Source organism: Motacilla alba, chromosome 4, assembly GCF_015832195.1.
Source record: "Motacilla alba alba isolate MOTALB_02 chromosome 4, Motacilla_alba_V1.0_pri, whole genome shotgun sequence".
NCBI classification, from domain to species: domain Eukaryota; kingdom Metazoa; phylum Chordata; class Aves; order Passeriformes; family Motacillidae; genus Motacilla; species Motacilla alba.
This window is the reverse complement of record NC_052019.1, coordinates 6,010,309-6,032,755: the sequence shown is the minus strand read 5'-3', so window position 1 is coordinate 6,032,755 and position 22,447 is coordinate 6,010,309.

Below are 22,447 nucleotides of genomic sequence, written 5' to 3'. Positions count from 1 at the left end.
TGTCTTGACTGTCTAGACTTGGGTGAGCTCTCTCCAGGCCTCAATCAGCTCTGAAAGAAAAGATCTTCTTCCAACCCAGGCTGTGCCCAAGCCCAACACTGAGCGCCCAGCTCAGGTTGGACATAAAGGATAAAAATCCCCTGATGGATCCACTCCTTCCATCCTCACTTACTGAAAATCACACATGTGCCTTTGGAGGCTCCAACGTCTCCCAGACCGAGAATTTCTCCTTGCAGTACAACTATAAAGCAGCAAAATCTCTCCTGCAGCCTTCCACCAGTGTGAAGCTCTGGGAGATGAAGGATTACAGAGGTGGTACACAAGAAGTTAAAAATTATTCAGGTGCCTCAACACCTTCAGATGCCATTTAAGCCCCTTCCTTAGGCATAAAGAAGCTTTTGAAGAATATGACTCCAAATGATGTTGCAAGGGGATTACATGGGGCAGGTAATGGAGCCCACAGCTTCCATACCCCAGGCTAAAATAACTGGAAACCTTTCTGACATCAAAATTTCAGCACTATTTTTTAATTTTTTTTCAGAGGTCTGAAAGAAAGTCTGAAACCATGCTGTAGGCTTCATCCATCTCAATCCCAATGCCATAGCAGAGGAATAAATGTAAAATATTGATACAAGAAAAATAATTAATATTCCTGAAACAGCTCCTAGTTTATCAGAAACAAAATCTCATGTTGTTTTCCCAACACTTCCACCTAAAAAAGGAAACATGCAGAGCTGTGTTTTTTCTTCTGGGCTGGCTGTAATTTGCAGGATGATTGAGTAGTCTGAAAGTCAACAGCCCCAGTTTGCTCCAGCACCCCACGGTCCTGAGACAAGGCTGTGGGAAAACTGCTTTCTGGAGCTGACAAACAAAAATGAATGCTAAGCAACGAAATACGTGTCTCCACATGGCCTGAGAAGCAGCCTAACAGTCCATTTGTATCCCAGTTGTCCCCAAAGCCCTGTTTCCGGACCATGGCTTTTCAAATTTTGTATAGCTGTGATGGTCTAGTGAACATCCATCCCCAGAGTGACTTTCCTTATGTCTCCAAAACCACAAACTGGATTTTTTCCCAGCTTTTTCACCTCTTTTCTCACAGGAGCTGCTCACCTCTGCTAGCACAGAACTCCACTTCCCCGCATTTTCTCCCTTCCAACTTGATTGTTCCTTTTCCTTTGCCCTGCAGATGACCTGGGAGACACAGCACCTTCAGACTGTAATTCCTAACCTGTTCCAGTGGGTTTTTTTTATTTTTTTCCCCAACTGCAGGTGGCAGCCACGCAGCCGGATTCCCTATGGCACGCAGCACTCCACGGGGCCGCAGTGCTCCAAGCGACTTGGGCTGGCAGCGGTGCCCTGCCCGCGGAGCACGGGGCCCCGTGGCACCGCTCCATGGGGACATGCCACCACCGGGGCGCAGGGCGTGCGGGGCTGGGCGGCTCCGCGCAGCTGACGGAGCACGTGAAGGTGATGGAAGGGCATGACCAGGATTAGCACATTCCCTCCACCTGCCACCCAGTCCCTGCAGCCCTCCTCTGGTTACCCAGCCACGTGGGCTCAACCTGAGCATCCCTCCCGGATGCCTGGGCAAGGGGGTTGCAGTGGATGCAGGGAAAGGTGAGTAACGTGATTGATCCCTGGATGGGTCAGTTCTGATAAAGCATTTGGCATGTGACAGGGCAGCGCAGAAAATGTCACATGAAGTGAAAATTCTCCTTGGAAGACAAGGAGCACAAAACGCACTTTTCCATTTGCACAACACCAGAGTCACTGCCTGCTCCATCTGGGGTCTATAGCTAGGGCTGAAATGGTGTTTTTTCAGAGAAAGCAGTGTTGTATGAGAGCAGAATCTCTGTCTTTCCTATATGTGGTAACTGAGACCCAGCTACAACCTAGATAACATTTAGAGGGGATGAACGGGCAGATGGAAAGATCAAACAGGGTGATACAGTGCTGAAATCTGTGTCACGTGTAAATATACATTTAGTCCCTTAGAGTAGGTTTGCTCTAAGTGGTGTTGCAAAGAAACAAATGGTTCATCATATGCATATGGTTCACTTTTATACATGAAGCATGAATGCCAATGTCTGACAGAGGAAAAAGGTGGTAACAGGGTTAGATGTCCTATCATCCAAACCTTGGGTCCTGTGCAGAATGCTGAGAGGTCCCACTTCCTCATGGCCATTGTACCAGGGCTTTCATGGCTTTCCATAGGCACAAAAGATTCCTCTGCTGCCTTGTGTGTCTCTGTGTTGGTCTGAAGCACCACGAGGAGAGAGTTCCCAGCCCTTTCACCGAGGACCGGTCGCACACGCTGCCCAGCCTCGCTGTGCCTGGAGAATGCGCTTGGATTTCTCATTGCTGCTAAATCTGCACATGACAGCATCTGCAGGCAATCATTTCCACCATTCCCAGTTGGGCAGGAGGCCCTGTCTCTCTTGGCCAGGTTGGGCACGCTGTGTCAGCACTCCCTGGCACTGGGGAAACGTGACAGCCCTGAGCAGAGTCCAAGAGGTGCTCGGGGAATGCCAGCCCAGCCCAGCCCAGCCCAGCCCAGCCAGCCCAGGAGGATCCATCTTGCTGGCAGTGTGAGTCCCTCATGCTGCCTTCCCAGCAGCTGCCAAATGAATTTCAAGGTCTCAGTGCCTGGGACACACTACTCAGCTGCTTAGCTTATCACCAAGGTGGGTGACAGCAGAAGAAAACTCCTTGCTCCAGGCTAAGCTGAGCTCTCCGGCTGAAGGCAAAGGTCACTTGTGCAGGAGAAACAGCATCCCAAACAGCACCATGAAGTACAGACCAATATTCCCTGGGTGCCAGCTTCAGACAACCTTCTCTGCTCCGAAAGGGTACGTAAGAAGGCCCTAGTATAATAAATCACTACAATCCATGCAAAATTCTCCTTCCTTGCAGGAAAGGTAAGAAAAAGGAAGGGGTTTAGATCAAGCAATCTAGAAGAACACACAGAAGGTTTTAGACGCACAGGGCCCAGGCCTCATCTGCTTTTTCTGACTTCTCTCAGTAGGTCTGAAAAAAGATACTACATCAAAACACTACAAAAATACTACAATACTACATACTACTACTCCAACAAAATTGGATTCCCTTCTACCCAACAACTACACCACAATCACAGGAATAAACCACATCTGAGCACCTGAAAGGTGCTCACCTGTTCAAGATAAAGAATATTGTACCAAAAGCTTGTGGCAAACTAGTTTGCCATTTGTTTAAAAGAGTTGTACTCCTCCTTTTTTTAATTGTATCTCATTCCTCTTTTTCATCCATTTCCATCACTCTGTACTTGTTTCCACTCTTAAATATCTGAAGGCAGTTCTGTAACTCTGCGGTTGTTCAAACTGCAAGTAGTTAAAGTTTCCAAATGTTCTCCATAAACACATCCTTCCTCAGGCCCCTTATCCTTTATATCACTCAACACTGGTTTCTTGGAGTCAGTCTGACACTGATGTATGAAGGATTTGATTTTGCTTTCCTTCTACATCTGGCTAGAACAAGAATAATCCCACTGGAGCCATTGGAATCATTCTAAGTGAGAAAAAAAAAACCTGATCAAACCAACAGACTCATATGGGCAGCCACTATTCAGTCCAGGTAGGCTGAGCTGAAGACTGAATTTGCAATCTTAGAATCTAAATATCTCATTCTGGGAGGAGACCACAATTTTGAAGGCCTAAATCTCCTCTAATTGCTTCCTCACATCATCCTCCTGTTCAAGGAAATTTGTACACATGCTGGTTTAGCAAACAAATGCAGCAAACATGAAAGAAGGGTTGTGAAAAATAACCAAAAAAAAAGGAAAATGCCCAATATCAACAGACAGAATGAAAACCAGAAATGTCAAGTATTAATTGCTGAACAGACGTGAGGAATGTTAAGGGAAACTGTTTCGGGATTTATGTTCAAAAAAATAAGACAACTTCCCAAACCATTTCCTTTCAAATCTCTCAGTATTTTCCATAAATTCCATGTGCATGTGTGGTGCTCTCTGATAACATACAAATCTGCATGCATAAACTGTTTTGAAATGTTTGTACAGTTTCATCCAAAAATATGACTATATGTTTGTGTTTCAATTGTCAGCAATGGCAGATTAGGCAAGAGCCACATGCATCATGTCAGGGGCACTAAGTTTAGGTGGTACAAGCACAACCTCCCCCCTTTCTGGCTGGGTCTTGATAACAAAGAGAAACCAAATTATGTGAAGGACAAACCTGCAGTAAAGCAGCAGCACAGCCCCTGCTCTCAGGGCCTGGGGTGCTGGCCCTGACAAACCCCTGAAACCAATAAAGCCATTGCAGATTCCTACAAGTGTAACCAGGAGCAGCAATTTGGTGATTTCCAGGTCACACATCAGAGTTTTTGCAACTCTGCAAAAAAATTAAGCCTTGGGGGGGAGAGGGGAGAAGGATGGCGGGGGAAGAGGGACTGACACTTTGCCTCAATCAGTGTTGTTTGAAATGTCTTTCATTTATTAACATTCTTGCTGAAGCCAAACTTTAGTTCCACTCTATCAGGAATATAATGCAGCTGCATTTTCTGGATGGGAACACCACCAAAAATATGTTAACTATACAGTCAACAGCTATGTCTTGTTTACTCTCATGCGTAAAAACCACACGGAAATGATCCTCGTAGGAAATTTCTATCTGTATGCAAATAGAAACAATAGCAGAGACTGGAATGGGATGCTTGCTGAAAAATGGGGTGGGAGAGCTGTGCTGCCTTCTCCCCAATGAACGTCTTGCTCCAGCCTGCCTGGACTGGCAGGAGCTTTGTTTTGCCCAGGGTTTGAGAAACTCCCCTTGATTCCCTCAAACAGAGATCCAGCCAGGACTGCTGTGGTACAGAAATAGAGTTTGCAGGGAAGATGCATCCAGCACCTCAATGCTTTCAGTCCAGGACATTCCCCTCAGAGATGCAATTTTTCCGAAGCTTGTGGATGGCCCTCAGCCCATGCAGCCACACCTCCACAACAGCTCAGCCGTGGTTTTATTCCTGATGGGGGGTGAGCTGCCCGTGGGGGAAACCCTGAACTCAGTGGGGATTTCTTGGCCCTGCAGTTGCTCAAATGTCCTTCAGACCTTGTCCTGGTGTTTCTCCCATGGCTTCATCCAAGAGCGCTGTTGGGGTGGCTGGGTGTGCAGGGCAAGGCTGGGGGAGGACTCTCACACCAGGACGACAAACTTTGATGGACTGAGGAGCTCTGCCCACTTGTCTACAGCCCAGGGAGAATGGATACAAAATCTACCGAGGCATGATGCACCAGAAACTACATGGGGAGCATCTGGCCCATCCTCCCCAGGCACAGGGAGGGTTAAATATTAACCACACCAAGTCTGCTGAGGCCTGGCTGCCCCTTGGGCTGGGCAGCAGCCCCCTCAGCCATTCCCAGCCAAGGGAAGAGCAGAGAGCACACTGAGGAGCCTTGGAAATATGCAAGGAGCTGCCAACGTTTGCTGCCAAACACTTCTATCTTTTGACAAAGATAAATCTGTTGCTTACTTAACCCAGCCTTTATGAAACTCACAGCTCTGGGTTTCCAAAATAACAGGAGCAGAGTAGGGCTGGCTGGTGTCCTGGTGAGCAGCAGATGTACACAGGGCAGTGAGAAGGTGACAAGGAATCTCATGAGAAAAATGGCTGGATTGTAAATCATATATGATTGAAATAAATAAGAACTTAACCTCCATGGGCCAGAGGACTTATCTTCTCATGTTTCTGTAAAGGCCAGGTGTCTGTTTACTTAAGAGAGCTATTAAGATGTAGTGTTAATAATGAAGAACAAAAAAATCTGCAGCTCAGAAAGAATAATGAACGTAAAAAATCTTGCATGGCAAGGCAGATGTAATGCAATAGTGAGAGAGCAAAAGGTGACATAAATACATAAAAGGGTGTCCTCAGCAGTCACACCGTTTGTAACCCAAGGCCAGAGGGAAGAGAGATGTTGGGACACAAAGCACAGCACCCACTGCAGTGCTGTCTCTGAACTCCAAGGCCTGCTTCCTGGGGAGCTTTTGTCCGTGTTCTACACAACTGGGAGTTCAAACAGATTAATGTCATCCCACGGTTTGGAGCTTTGGTGGGGCTTTGGGGCCTGCCTGCTCCATGAGGTCCTACATCTGGCTGACCAGGCATTACCCATTTGCCAGAGCTTTTTAACAGATCTCAGGCTTCCTGCAAAAATGAGCCAGATTCCACTCTCATTTTCAGATCTTTTGCTTAGTTTTTACAGGGATGGGTGCTGCAAAACCACTACAAATACTCGGAATAGAAACTCCCTTTTTAGCTATATATCTCACTGGTCCCAGGAAATACTAATTTTCTTTTAATACTACAGTTATTATCTGGCAAGAATATAGCCCCTTACTCTGCCACCCATGACCCAGGCTGAACCTGTTTGGCCTGTGTTATTGTGCTGGTGTAATTCAGTGGAAAAGAGATTGGATTAAACAGGCAGCTCTGGAGGAGTAAATAAAAGGAACATGCCTTAAAGAGTAAATAGACAAGTCTGGGTATAATGGAATAACTCCTGGTCGTGCTAAATCAAAGAGAAAATAATGCCCTCACTAAAATCTGCACATGGGTGTTTGTCCCTGCAAGAAAGAGAACCAACAAAACCCAGAGGGAAGCAGAGGATGCTCTGGGGCTATCCACAAATCCACACAAGAAACAGCACCCAAAAAACTGAGAGAAAAAATAAAAGGAAGAGGCAAGCTCCCTGTAGCAGCTAAGGTTGTGCTGGGGAAGAAACCACCCAATTTCTGAATGATCTGCACAAGTTTTCCAAAATGAGTGCACCAGGTAAGCTCCAGTTAGTTTCTCACTGATTCGAGATCAAATTTGTTTAGCAGCAGAAAAATTCTTTTCTTTCCTCACTGCCAGCCCTGCAGCTCAACCTGGAGTGGCAGGTTGAGTTCTCAGCTTCCCCTCCCCTTTTCCTTTCACACTTCTCTAGCAAAGCCAGGAGCATGTCTGATGTTTGAGGGCAGTAAGGGGATTTTCCTAGCACAGGGAATCCTACAGGAGTAGTCAGAGCTTCTGTCCAAGCCAGCAGCACAATGTCCTGAGGCAGGAAAGAGACTTGGGAGGATTCAATACTCCCTGGCAGCCTGAGCATGAAGATTCCACCTTTGGGAATGGTGAGCTGGCATTATCAATCAGCTCAGCTGTAAAGTTAATTGATTTACCTTTCCTTCACAGGCAGTTTTACCCCCAGCAAAAAGGTGAGAAGCTGCTGATAAAAAGCTCACTGCATTCCCCCTCTGCTCACCAGGAATTTGTACTCCAGGAGCACTGCAGGAGAAACAGGGCACTCACCTCTCCAGGACCAAAATAAGAAAAAACATTTGTTTGCAAGCCAGTGGCTGATTCTGGCTGTGTTCACTCCTGTGTAATCCATGGTGGATCCTGGTCTGTCTCCAGCCCTGCAGAGAGCAGGGGAAAAGATTTCAAAATCAACTCTCATACTGCTCATATGAGCATTAAGTATCCAAGAGGGGTAAAGCATATGTGGAGTCGCATTTCAGAGCTGACATCCACATTTTCATGCAGTGGCATCAGAAAAAGCGCATTGTGCATGACTCAGGGACATTTGTTTCCCATCTGCAGAGGAAATTCTCAGCACTTTAAAGGTGTGAGGATCCTTCCCATGGGAAAATGGGACAGTGAATCTGGGAGCCAGAAATTAAGTTCCCTTCCTCATTTCTACAGTGACTTTAGTGACAGGTCTTTAATGAAGAGTTTTGACAATATACAACATTGTTATGTGTTGGCTCAGCTTTATGGATGTATTGCTTCTCCTCTGCTATCAAGGGAATTGGGATCATCATTTCAGCTGAAAGACATACAAGTGCAGGAAGGCTAAAAATACACAATTTTATGCAGGCATTTTTCTAACCAGGCCCTAAATGTCTTCTTCATAAATCATTTGCTATTATGAAAAGGGTAAGAACTCAGAGTCCTGGTGTGGCCATAAATTGAGATACCCAGATTACAGACACAACCACCCCTACTTGAGCACAGCACTTAAAGTGAATAAATGGAGAGAAGGAATTCCACATATTGTAAAGTTATACAGTGCAAAAGAATTCTTCGAGGAATACGACATCCTGAGCCTATGACAAGGAAATCCAGGCCAGGCATTAGGGAAAAAGTGAATACATTTCAAGGCCAGGCAGAATTAGCAGGATGATCAATCTGAATAATCCAAGGTGCCTAAACTCAGCCATATTTTCCAAAAAAGTGGAGTAAGTGTGACTCTGTTGTGTGATCCAGCACCAGGGTGAGGGACTTGTGTTATGGACACCAAAGTCATCTGCATGAAAGGCTCCTCAGAGCACCAGTTCAGAAAAGGCTCAAAAGCAAAAAGATAATTGAAGCTGCAGGTCAGCGTTTCCAAATCACTGACCATGACTCCTGGGGGAAGAGCCATGCCAGTGGTGTGCTCTGGCAGGACACTCAGCTCTGTGAACCCCTGTGCACGGGGCAGAGAGGCATTCGTGCAAGGAGCGGCCTGCCAGAGCTTCTGCTTTCACCAGCTAAAAGTTCCTTACAACCGGTCCTAGAGTGACTCTTTGCTTTCACCTGGCCAAGACTTACTCCCAAAGTGTGTTTTCCCAGTGAAGCGGCAGGGCACTCTCCTGTTGACACATCTCCAAGCAGCACACAAGCTGTGCCTCATGAAGAGCCCTCTGGAAGGTGTTTCAAGGCGGACTGGAGGAAATTCGGGTGCAGGAAGCAGGGCTGCACGTCTTGAAACTCAGGAGTCAAGAAAAAGAGCAACATAGTTCAGCACAAACACAAAGCTTTGTCTGTGAAAAATGGCTTGTCAAGAGAATGTGGAACAGGAGAGCATTTGGGATGGTGTCTGTAGGAAGAAAATAAGAAGACCCTTCTATTTGAGTAAAGAAACATTATTGCTAGCACTTGTATCCTTGTAGAATTACTATTCCTAAACATAGGTCCACGCTCTTCCAAAGATGCAGTCCAAGAAGTTTAGTCTGGCATGTGCAAGAGCACCTTAGTTATCAGTAGCTACTTTTTGCACAGCTCTCAGAGGTGTGCTACGACTTAATAGTTCAAACGTGCTTATTGGATCTGAATAAAGCCTTGTGGGTCACTCAGAAGTGACACAAAACTCAAAAGTGTTAGCCCAGTGCCATTTCTCACAAACCCATTTGAAGGCAGAATTGCAGCTGATTATAGTGACGAACTTTGCTAGAGTGGCTGTCCACAGGCCTGGAAATGTGTATTTCGTTCTTTTGCCATTTAGTAATTGAGTCCTAGGCATCAGAACAGTGAACCATGTACTTGGGTAAGTTGGACAAAACAGGTTTTCACTGGAGGACGGTTTGTCACCCAGAATACACCCAAGCTGCAGCACAGAGCATGGATAAGCCAGATACCAGCCCTTTTCCTCTCACTGCCACTTCAGATGTCAATCACATGCAGGCTCCTGATTTAGAGCAATTCATGCCATCACTCTTGTGAGCTGGAAGTGAGAATGCCTGCGTGAAGCCCCGGATGCCAGCAGACAGTGCAGGGCACATGGTGTGAAAGGTGTAGGTGTAGGGCAAGTGGCTGACACCATCATCCCCTAACAAGCACAGTTTGCACAAAGAGCAAGCTGAGCACACGGGCTAAGACTGACAAACTGTTGGTCAGAGATGAGCTGCAGCCAGAGAATTCATCTCTGGGTCCAAGTCTCTTCCACAGCTCAGGAACACTTGGGCCTGGAGCTGTCATTCAGCCAGATGGAGACAGACAGTCTCACAGAGACACAATGGTTTCTAGTGCCTGATCCACATACCTGCATGAGCACATGGCACTCCCAGCATCTTCCTCTTCCCCTCCCATTGTCCTGACATGTCCTCATCAACTCACTCCAGTTCGAATTGTGTTTAGAGAAGCTTTGCAAACATTTCTCAGCTTTGCTGGGCATTTATTTCTTCATCCCAGTTTGTACTGAAGGTGGCCTAGGAAATTACGTGTTATTCTAGGCTATAAGGAACTACCCAGGGCTAAATACTCCCCTTCCACGCCGTGGCATTAAGACAAAAGAGAAAGGGAGAAATAAATGCCTCTGAGTCTCAGTTATGGTTGAGCAATAGAGGGGTGGTTTATTCCACTGCTGCTGAACTCTCCTTGTGGTGCAGGGACACCCATCTAAGCTCCATCAGAGGCAATATGCCACCACTTTGTTCCTCATATCTAATACCGTGGGAACTGAGTTATGTGATTTCCTAGGCCACATCAAAAGTTATTGGCAAGATCCCACAAGGGAATAAGTCCTCTGAGACCCAGAAGTACTAGTGAGCAAAAGGAAAAACAGGTTACAAGCTCTGCAGAGTCTTCCACTCGTGCTAAGATGGGTATTGATGATCATCGGAACGCTGGTGTGGCTCAGTGCAGACTCTGTGCAGGCACGTCTCCATTGTGCTCCCAGTGCATTCCAGAGCCACCTCAATTCCTGTCAATGTCTGATTATCCCTCTCTTCCCTTCATAGCTAAAGGAAGCATTGAAAATGCCAAGATTTACTTTTGTTTATTCTGTCTTTATCCGTCTCTCCCTCTTAGCTAGTAAGTGCTGCACAGCCTCTGTTCTGCCATGTACAGCAGTAGTGTGTGAATAATAAATAACAATGATATGCTTTCAGCCAGAAAATAAACCCCATATGTGTCCTCAAGTATCTCTTTTCTCTTGAAGTATTCATGCAAACATTGGTTCCAGAGACTGTTATAATCCTGTTTACTTGTCAATGCTAGGAGTGAGCATGTAATTACAGTTCCACTGTAAGAGACTTAACATGTAATTCAATGGCAAAGAGCTGCCACGTTATTATAGTCTTCTAAGTTTGGATTTATGCCCTGAAATCTAAATTAGTCCCAACAATTTCTGTTCAGAGGAGGATAATTTAATGCAAATATTATCAAGCACACACCAAAGAGCAAATTTCACCAACACAAAAAAAACCACAAAAAAATGGGAGCAAATAATTTTATTTTTTAAAAAAAAAACATGTTTTGCCACCACAGTTTTCTTGGACTTGAATCTCACTAGGTAGGCAAAGGTTTTGTGTTTGAGTACGATGCCAAAGTGAAATTAAAAGTATCAGTGGCAATCAGAAACCTTGGGAATCAGTTTTGTCCTTGAAGACAGACACAAAACTTCTGTCACACATCTCTTGTGGTGATACTGAAGTGGAACCTTGATGTCAGTCCTGAGCTAAAAGAAAAGGAACTAAAGGAAATTACAGGCATATCTAGCCTTTGCTCACTCATTCACCCTGGTGTAGCTGTCTCTAGGATCTGTCATTATGCTACTGCCTGTCAGACCATCATCATCAACTACACTAATTGGGCCCTGCCTTTAAAATAATCCATCCTCAGCAGCACAAGACTTCGCACTCCTACGGGCCTGTTCATTCAAGACTCTCAGAGGGCTTTACATGTCCTGACTGCTCAAGCAATGCAATGTGCCCAAGAATTTGGTCAGAGGCACAAGAGGGTAGCTGTGTTTGCCACGAGACAGTTACACGCTTGCCTATGGTCACAGGCTGCTCAAGGAACACAGGGAGGACTCCAGCTCCTGGCTGCACTCCTTTTCTGCATGCCCAACCCCATGTTTTGTATGAGCCTCAGTTTCCCATTTGTAAAAGGAACTTCAGTCTTTCAGCCTTTCCAAGGGCAGTCTGACACAGCCATGGGACCACTCAAGAACAAGTGAGTTATCTACGGCCATGGAATTGCCTGGGGCTCCTTCATCACCTTTCAGCAAGGTTGCCCTTCCCAAGCCATTCCCTGGCTGCTGAAGCTCATTGCCAGCCCCTTTCAGTACAAAAATAAGGCAGGCACTTTTGTTCCAAGGCACAGAGGCCACAGCTAGGCCAGGAGTCCACGGGAGTCACACAACCATGGGCAGAAAGTCCCTGAAGCGGAGAGGAGAGGAGAGGAGAGGAGAGGAGAGGAGAGGAGAGGAGAGGAGAGGAGAGGAGAGGAGAGGAGAGGAGAGGAGAGGAGAGGAGAGGAGAGGAGAGGAGAGGAGAGGAGAGGAGAGGAGAGGAGAGGAGAGGAGAGGAGAGGAGAGGAGAGGAGAGGAGAGGAGAGGAGAGGAGAGGAGAGGAGAGGAGAGGAGAGGAGAGGGATGTGGCCCCAGAGCACCTGGGAGCCCAGGCTGCCAGCAGGGCCAGGTGTGCACCACAGCAGCAGGGGGACCACGGGCCATGAGCCAGCGCTGACAGCCCAGCATCCCTGATACATCAGCTCTTGGGGTCTCACATGCATCTGCTGGAGGATTTGAGATTTGCTGTGGGGATCAGTAAGCAGCTAGGCTGCTGGATTTTCAGCATGCCTGCCAGGTTCAGGCAAGCTGGAGGGGGTGTAACCCCATGGAAATCATGCAGGCACATGGATGAATGTGCAATATCCTCACCCACACATGCCCACAAACACATGGGGAGAAGGGAGAGGTCAGTGTCGCCCTGCCTTGGATGCATTTGCAGAAGCACAAGAGGGCCCCAGGAAGAGAGAGGAGTGACCAGCAACACAGAAGCCATCACCTGACAGCCACCACACACCCCTTGGAAAATGCCTGGCCATTTAGCTCTCTTCTTAGCAACTCTCCACTCTTACTTAGAGAGAGCTGGCTGTTGGTGCAGGTTCATACAGCAGTTACATTGTGCCATCTTCTGGTTAAAGGCTGAGGACTCCCTCTCCAGGAGTCCTGCTTGCCTCCTTCCCCTGCAGGGAAAGGTGTTTTCTTATGCCTTCAAGAAGTGACAGCTGGAGATGTCGGGGCAGCTCAGCTGCTGTGGTGTAACATCACCTGCAGAAAGGAGCCACAAGCCCAAGGCAGTTTGTGAGGATCATGGGATGTAGGAGTTGCCAAACACAGCCCTGGTCTGCCAAGCCTGATGTTCTTGCCTCCAGGAGAAATAACATTTGAGCATATCTTTTCAGTGAGACATTGAGATACCCTTATACCCATTTGGCTGGTTCTGCACTTATGAACCACCTGTCGGTGATGAGCAAACCCACAGGAAAGTTAAAAAGAAAGTAGGCTCAGCAGGGTCCTCAGAGATGAAACATGCTCATCTCTCTAGTAAGGAAGATCATAAATATCCATAAATGCATGAGGACACGTGTTGAGAGCTGCTGCCTGTTACTCATGCGGATCATGAATATGGGGAACTGGATGTTCCCAACCCACCCTTTGCTGCAGAAAAATGAAGATACAAAACTGCAGAGGGATATATGATCTTGGAAAGAGTGCTCTTAGTGGAGAAATAATTGGTCTGAATGTGCAAGCCTAGACTTGATGCAAAAAAATTAACTGACAAATCCTCTTGTTTTTCCAGCAGCACAATTTATAATGTACGTTTTAAAACATAGCCCCTGAAAGAGGAGTAATTTCCAACACTGCCACATCACACCCAACTCTGACCTCACTTGCACCAACACAGGTCACTCGACTCCAACAGCAGCATTTCTCCACCTACCAGGATCATTTTGCAGAAGTAGGTGTGCAGGATGATGAGTTCAAAAGGAGCTAATTAGGCACATAGACAGACAAATTAGAAAAAAAGACTTCACTAAATACTGGTTAAGCAAACACAGCTTCAGGGAAGATCCATGCTAAGGATTGCCATCAGCAGTACTAGTGTGAGCTGGATGAATTAGGTGCACAGCAGTCCCCACCAAAGAGCTGGCACATAATGATGTTGCTACAGGAAACAGTATGAAAGGATGAAATCACCTCCTGTTCCAAGAAAGGGAAATAGCCTCTGCATTTCAGACACTGCAGAGCATGGGACCTGACAGACCTGTGGCTGCATTTGCCATCCTAGTAATATTTAATTATTTTTCTGTAATGAGCTCTGCAAATGTGTTTAGTCTCAAAATGTCTTTTTATAGTGCTCTGAAATTTGAAGTAAATCAGGGTCACTATGAAAGCAGTCTGCTGACGTTACACACAGGTATATCAGCCAGTGTCAAGGTACTGTTTTGCTGTTAGCTTAACTGAACCTGGAGAAGCAGACAGAGATTTTTACAAGATTTACATGACTCCAGCCTGGTCTGCCCACTTATAATCTGCCTGCACTTCCTAACATGCTGGCTATCTCCTTGAGCAAGTCTGTCATCAGGAGGAGATTTGGGAACTTGTCCAGATTCTGCAGTAATTTGCTTGGTCTGTGCCCTCAGTGATTTGGCACATGAGCAATGGGGAGCTTGGATAGCACCATGCTGCAGCCAGGCCCTGCATGAGGTCTCTGGGCATTGCATGGGGAGCAGGAAAATGCTTCCTGAGCTCACCCTTGCATCCAGATCACCAACAGCAGAAGAAGGATTTTGGGTCTGAAGTTGGATGCTTGGTGGGTAAAAATGAGAAATGAGGCACATAACTATCTCCCAGCAAGGAGTTTGAGCTTTGCTAGTGTCTGACCACTGCTGTGACACAGTCATCTCCCAAGAATAAGTCCTGGCCTACTCATTGCTTGAACACATTTTTAGTAAAATATGAAGTGCTTTTTCTCCCTGCAAGTGTACCAAATATCAGTCCCCCTTACGTATCAACTTTTAAGCCTTGTAGCATTTTTCTTTTGATGATTTCTATGCCTGCATTTCTGTGATTGCATAGGCTAAGACTGACTCAAATATTCCATATGGGGTCAGGGCTGTGGGCTTCTGAAATCAGCAATCTAAACATGTAATTATTTTGTTATTTACTGCAACTTTCAAACTTTCTTTGAACTGTTTTTTTTTTTTTTTCCATTGAGTGGACTTATATGTTGCTGTTCATTCATTGCTGCAACAGTTTTCCTCCTCTCCACCCCAGTTTGGCTCTGTCCTCCTACACTTCTGGCATCACAAGCTGACTGTTATGGTTTTCTGCCAGGTCCTCTGCAGCACTGTGCATTTTACAGGGTCCCTTGGCCTTGCTCTCCCTTCCTAAAGAACTATCCCATTTCATCCCATCTCCACTCGCTGCTCTGATTGCTGCTGGAATTTTCGACCCATCTCTCTCTTTGCCATTTTGTTGCTTATCACCTACAGCATTCCACCACAGGGGAGCTCATGTCACCAGGTCCTCATCTGATATCCCTGGTGAGGCCCCATTCCCTGTCCCCAGGCATTGCAGATGGTGCCCACAGTCCATGGATCTCCCTGATACTCTCTGGGACCAAGAGAAGAGGCAAGACCCCAAATGACCAGGCACTGGCATGGTCTTAAAGACCTGAAATAAGAGTCACCTCTACTGCTGACCTCCTTGGCACCCTGCTGTGGCCAGGGGAGCTCAGCAACAGGAACAGCTCTCTGCTCTGGAAAATATATAGTGTGAGCAAGGGTGTTTTTATCCAGTTTCTAGCACGGTGCAATATCAAATACCCTGATGAATCCCAAACACGCCATGGGTGCACTAGATTCACTGCCTCCCCCAAATTGGGAAGGCAATTGTACATTATTTTTGGCATGATTTGGTTTTAAAGTGGCCATGTTTTCTGCCGGCCATTGGATACTTTCCTGCCAGTTGTTGCACAAACTCCTTCAACAGACTGTGAAGTCTGGACACTTCCCCGACTGTGAAGTCTGGACACTTCCCCAGAACAAACAAGCTAATTACGCAGAAGATGCCAAGACCTGATTTCACTGTCTTCTTAAAGGCAGGTGCCATATTTGTTTGCAGTCAGTCTCCAAATGTCTTTGACCTGGAAGTTCAATGACTTAATTTTTTCTAGCAGTTTTTTCTCTCTAGTTGCGTGATCCTTTCATGTTGTCCAATTCCCACTGGCATCAGAGAGACTTTTGGCTGATCTAGGCCTGAAGGACATAGCCCTGGCTTTTTTTAGCTCCCTAAGGTGCATTACATCTATTGATTTATGTGAGAAATGGTTACTTTGCCTTGGTGGAGAAACAAAAACACCCAAGTGTGAAAAGACAAGGCGACTGAAGACACAATGGTCATGTCGTTCCTGAAATGTTCGTCTCACTTCAGAAACAACACTCTGCACTCAGACCAAGTGATAAGTGAGGACAAAGAATTAGCCAAAATAAACCTCCTTATCTTAAAAAAAATTCAGCTTCCTAAAGCCAACCTGGATCTGATCTGTGTGAACAACAAGAGAAAGTGCAAGAACACTGAGATATTTCTTAAAATAATATTACCATAGGACCCAACAAAATATAAGCTCTGCTCACAGAACAAAAGTTATTTGCAATTAGCACTGATACGATGCCCATGAGAGGTCAGATGGAGAGCAGAGCACTCACCCTTCTACGTCTTCCACTTTTAATTTGCAAACATAGGCAATGATCCTGTTGGGAGATACCTTGGCTGGACATCAAACACCAAGTAGTTCTCATTGTCTGTGAACTTCCCTTTAAAAGAAACAGCATGTAAGGAGGCCTTTGGTTAAAATCTGTGTATCAGACTGAATTCACCAACTTTGCTGTGGCAGGGATGACTCCCAGTGTGTGGCACTGGTGAAGGAGCTTCATTACAAGCCCTGGCCCCAGGAAAAACTTCTTGGGTTGAATTTTTTTTTTTTAATTAACTCTTGAGATATTCTTTGTGTATGACTATAAATCCCTCTTGGACACCAAGTCAAGCCCTCAGGTGGTTTAAAGAGGCATATGACAGAAAACTCAGTAAGCTCACTGAGTGTATGGCAGGGAAAATGTCCCACACCATGCCTTGAAATCATTCCTCCTTACTCCTCTGATCCAGCATCATGGATGTCAACCAGAGGGATTTGTCTTCCCTGCACAGTGCAAACCCCTCCAGCATCAGACGCAAACGTGTCTGCCCCAACCCCCTTCCTCACCTACAGCACATGGATCAGCCCAGGGCTGGGACATCTCTTCCCCTCTCCTGCCTTGATACGAATCATCACTTAAGGTCCATTTTCCTTGCCTGTTGTGCAGTTTTCTTTCCTTTTTGCACAAAATATAAATTTAAGGGGGCCCCCACATACATGTTTAGGTGCTTGTACACCAGACTACTTGTACAAGCTACATCTTTCTCTTTTAGTTAACATAAGCTGTCAGGGAAAAAAAGGGAAGCAAAAGATGTCATGTCATGAAAATGTTATTATCCACATGGCACTGGTAGTTGTCAGCTTGTCAACTGACAGGGCTTTGGATGTGCCCAAGGGGATGAGAGTCCAGTGCAATCCCACAGGAGTCAAGTCCATCAATGAGCTCAGACCGAGAAAATTCTGTTGCTTTGCCAAGTATTTTGCAGGGAGAGAAGATTTTCTCCTGGGACACTGTTTCCCAGCAGGACAGAGGTGAAATGGGACTTGAGTTGTGCCCACTGAAGCCCATGTCCAACTTGTATGCCTTCAGGAAGAAGTCCAGCTTCACAATCAAACCATCCATGAGGGGAGGGCACCAATGGAGCAGAGCATCCTCAGGGAAAGACTGTTTGTCCTTTTCTGCCTGGCAGGGAATCTCTCAGCACTGTTTCAATCACACAACACACTCGGCAGTAATGTGGTCTGAATTGTTGCTCCTCAGGGGTCTGCCAAGAAAACTGAGGAATGACTCATGTAGTGGCATTCAGAGCGAGGGGAGGGAAGGACCCAGGGGTGAAAAATTATTCAAAAGCACAGAGGTTGAATTCCATAGGACAGGTCAGTCCCACACACGATGCAGAAAAATGCCCTTGCAGCACATCAGGAAGATGGAGCAGAGCGGTGGGTAGTGGAGAAATGCATCCTTCTCCTGAGGCAGAGACAGCATTGCCATGAAGAGGCAAGTGATGCATCTGATGCACCATGAACCAGGATATCCAGAGAGTATGGATGCTTCATGGCTGAACCAGATAATTGGAAAGTAGACTGGTGGCAACCAGTGGAAATGTGGACTGGAAATTTTTGCTGAATTTATTCCTAACTTACAGGAACTACTCAGTGGGAACATTAAAGAAATGGGCCAAGATGGGCTTTCCTCGGTCAGAGGTGGAAAATTCATTAGACCCACATCATGTTGGCTCCACTGTGATGCAATATCTGCATTGGAGAGAACCAGATGTGCTCCTATGATATTTCTGGGGGTTGCCCTTGATGAGCCCTTGAAAGCAGGCTGCACGAGGGGGAGGAGACATCCCCTTTGCTTTCAGAAACATTTGCTTTACATCCATTACTTTACCCATAATAACTCCTCTCCCCCCACACCATTTACAGAGCCCAAATGACCCATCTTTTGCGTTTCTTGCTGCTTTTACAAATCACATGTAAAAAAACTGTACCTTCTTTCACATCCACTGTTCAAAGGAGAGAGTCAAGCAAGGGAATACGGAAAACTGTTATAAATACTGTTATAAAACTAGTTATAAAACCAGTGGCTCCTTGTTACATCCCTGTCCTCTGCTTTCTTGCATGTCTTTGTCCATTGAAGTCCCTCCCTGTTTACATACACCCCTCCTCCAGCCCAGGCTGGGCATCTCACAGGAGGCAATGACACCTTGGGGGCCAGGAAGGGCCAGGTCAGTTTTACAGAAAAAGGGGTAAGTTCTGGAGAAATCATTCCCGAAGAGGCAGTTTTGCCTTGAAACTAACATAGAATACGTGTCTGTGCTTATGGGACACCTGACACTGCCAAAAGGAGATTGGAGTGGGAAAATAAACCACCCCCCACCCCTCGGCTTGCTGCCAGCACCAAGTGTGTCCAACTGCTGCACTGGAGAGACCCCACCAGCCATGGAAAACTGGGTCAGGCTGCAGCTCTTTCATTGCTGCTGGGCATCAGGAAAATCTAGAGGGGCAGGTTCCAGGGCTGAGCGGCAGCCAAGCACAGCCCCCTCTGGGCCAGGGCTGGGGTGCAGAGGCTGGGGCTGGCTCCTGGACTCACTAAAGCAAGGACGGGGTTTGCTTTTGGCAGGGGCTGGAGGGGTTGCTGCGCCGTGGCGTCATGGCCAGCTGCTGAGGCACTGTCTGGGCCCAGGCACTGATTAGAAACTATCCCAGACGGAGCAGGGTGAGGGCAGGGGGGAGAGTGAATGATGGATTAACCCGTTTTGAGTCACACGCTTTATGAAGAGCGGGTTACTTTCTGCTCCAGCACTGAGTTACGCTAACAGGCATTGCTGAGACGGGGCCTGAGTGAGATTTATTTATCTTGAATCCCTTTAAACATTTCAACACCCCATGGCTGTGCACCCAGCAAGCCTGTGAAACCACATGCCTCACAGTTCCTACCCTCTCCCTGCTATTCCCTCCTGGCTGTTTCATTCCCTCCCTGCTGCAAGCCAGATTCCTTGTCAAAATTAAAACTTAAGGCATAGGAGGCATGCACTTGGCTTTTCCCTGTGCCACCTGGTAGGGCCTGGTCCTGCCTGGGGGTGGTGGGACCTCTCATCAGCACATAATCACTACTAAAAGACCCCATGGCCTCCTCTTTTTTTCGAAGTCCAAGGCAATATGGATACTGGGGAGCAGCACAGCATGGGACACCTCTTTGAAATGGTGTTTACTTTGGAGTGCCTCGTGCTGCACACAGGATGTGCCTTGAGAAGAGCTCCTACATCTGCAATCCATCACCCACAGACCTGGCTGAGGAGCTGATGCTATACAGCCCATTTTTTAACTTTGCCATCCACTGCCTAACAAAACACAGTGGGAATAGTTTATGGGCTGGCACTGAATGGCACAGGAGCCCCAGCACCCTTGTTTCCATCCAGCACCTTTGTTTGAAGGTTGCACTGGAACCGTCTGTACTCCCTGTGGGAGCAGGGACCTGTTAGATTTGCATAAACTGCTCCATCCGCTTCAGTGAGTTGCAAAAATGGAAAAGGACAGCAGCTTTTTTAAAGATGTTTTTGCAAAAATGTACAACCAAGGCACAGAGAGTTACCCTGCTCTTGCACTACTGAACTGATTCTCCTTTCTTTGAACCTGAATTGAAGCGCATGAGGTCCAGCCCTACTATTCTAATCTGCCTAAACATCATCCCCCCACCTCCAAAAACATGACATTCATTACCCACCAGGGCAAGAATTGCTTGGGAGCAGAGGTGAACATTTCAGGCTCCTTCCTCCCAAGCATCCTCAGTACCTTCACCAGACTCTCTTGCCACACCAGCTGGTAAATTCTGTGCTTTGCTATCTTGTTGTTTCTACCATTTCAACATTCTAGCACCATTTAGAACAATTTCATCCAAAGATCACAAAGTGCTTTACAAGGTTTTGTTAATTAAGCCACTGAAGTATTATTACATCTCTCTTATGGAGGAGAAAGTCAAGCAAAGATGTTAAATGGCTTGCCAAACGTAATATGAGTCAGTAGCTAAGTTGGGAAAAGAACCCAGGAGTCCTGACTCTTAACCCATGGCTGTAAACCATTTTTCTCTATAAAACAGAAATTAAGCAAGCAGAAGGGTGGCAGCACAGCTTTTCCTTTTATTTGAGCTGCCTTACAAGTAGGACAGCAATCGAAATATGGATTCTTAATCTTGAAACTTGGAACATTTGTCTGAAATTGACTGTGTGGACATTTTGGGGTACTTGCTGCCTTTTGAAGGTCTCACATCGTGGTCATATTTGAAGAAACTACTGTGATAGCAGGAGTTATGGGCTTGTTGCAGGAATGAGTGCTGTGTTATCTGGGAAGTAAGAGCAGATCATTGAAACATCACTTCCAAACAGTCTGACAAACTTATGACATATTCCTGCTAGCTAAAGGCATAAAATCCACCAGAACAAGTTACTGTTTGTTCTCCCTATTACTAAAGAGGAAAAGAAGGGAACATAAAGGTGAATTCTCTTGCAAAAAAGGACTCTTCCGCCAGCCCAGCCCAGCCAGAGGAACTGCTCCAAGTCTAAAGATAAACACAGCGATAGCAAGGACATTTCCACAAGGAGGCCAAAGAATTTGAAAGAGGAAGGAGTAACTGGGACCCCAATGAGCCATTTGCCTGTATCCTGCTGTCCATAAGTTTTATAAATTATGGGAGAAAAAATGCTGTGTGTAACTGAAAGCTGCCCCTAGACACCAATAATTTGTCTGACCTGCATTTAGACGACCAATCCGCTCAGCTCTAACTACCCTTGGCAGCCTCGTGCCGGTCGTATTTTCACATGGATGAACTGTTCTTCAACAATTTCCTCCAGTGTGCTTGCAGCACAAACAGGCTTTTCTTTGCAAGCAGGTATGTGTGCCTTCTTTTTCCAGTTATTTCTTTTCTCACACACGTGATTCATGTGCCTATTTGAGAAAAAAAACCACCCAGCCCCCGCGCTCTTTCCTCGTAACAAGCTACAAGCCCTGCTGCAGTTTTATGGAACAGGGATGGAGGTTTGCTTAGGTTTAGACTCTCCTGGTTTAGGAGGCAACAGCATCACATTTTGCTTCCATTTCTCCAAGTCCTATTTCTATCGTTCCCTAACATTTGCCTGCAGTACCATGGTTGATTACTCGAGAAACTTAGAATCATAATAGGAGCCAGTACTTAGTTGCAAAATTAGTTGCAAAATTCACATTGCTTTCTGGAGTGATTCTGGGGCTGAATTAGACATCCAGAAAAAAATCACTGTGAAGAAAGAGAGATAGCTGGGAAAGCTGTGCCATCACCTCTTTAAATCCAGAGCTTTTGTCCTATGTGTTTGCTCCTCATGGCCAAACCTTTAGTCCCTTGGGTGTATCAGACAGAAGATGTGGTGGGAAAAGCATAAAAGAAAGAAAGCAGATGGCAAGGGTGCTGTCAGACACACACAGATATATAAATAATGTATATATTTGGTCTTTTTGTGAAGGAATCCATCATAAGCACCAAATGCCCCATGACCTCAGGGTGTAAGTGCAGGATTTAGGGCCTTGTAGGAATGTGCCCTTGCTCTTTATTTAACACCAAGTGGGATTGTGCCTGTATGAAAGAAGCACATCCAGTGGTTTCCCGCAGACATTTTGATGATGGATTGCTGGCATCACTTGTTTTCTTTTGAAGGCAATTCATTTATCAGAGACAATTACTCAACTGATAAGTTCAGTGTGTTCAGCTGTTCGTGGCTACACGGCAGCTACAGGCCAATAAATATGAGCTGCAATTAGCTTGATTAATGATTTCAGATCACTAAACTGCAACTTTGTTTAAGATAAGGCTCTAGGAAGCTTTTCTGCTGAATCTGGCAAGTTTACTGGCGTCGGTGACACTACCTTCATTGTAAGCACCCCAAGCCAGCAGCTCCTTCAGTCTGACTTGGTGATAAAGAGAGTTCCAGTCCTCGGAATTTCTGAAGAGCTCAGCAGGTGTTTGGTGGGGGAAGTACAGAGACAGGGAGCCCCCTCCCATCTGCCACATTGCAAAGTGCTAAGGAAATTGTTTCCAAATGTCCCTTAATTTAGAAGTTTACTCCCTCCCCCACCCTGCCCCAGCCTCCTGTTTTACTCCTCTGGGCTGCTGACCTTCACCTCTTCTGCCATCCTTCAGCCGA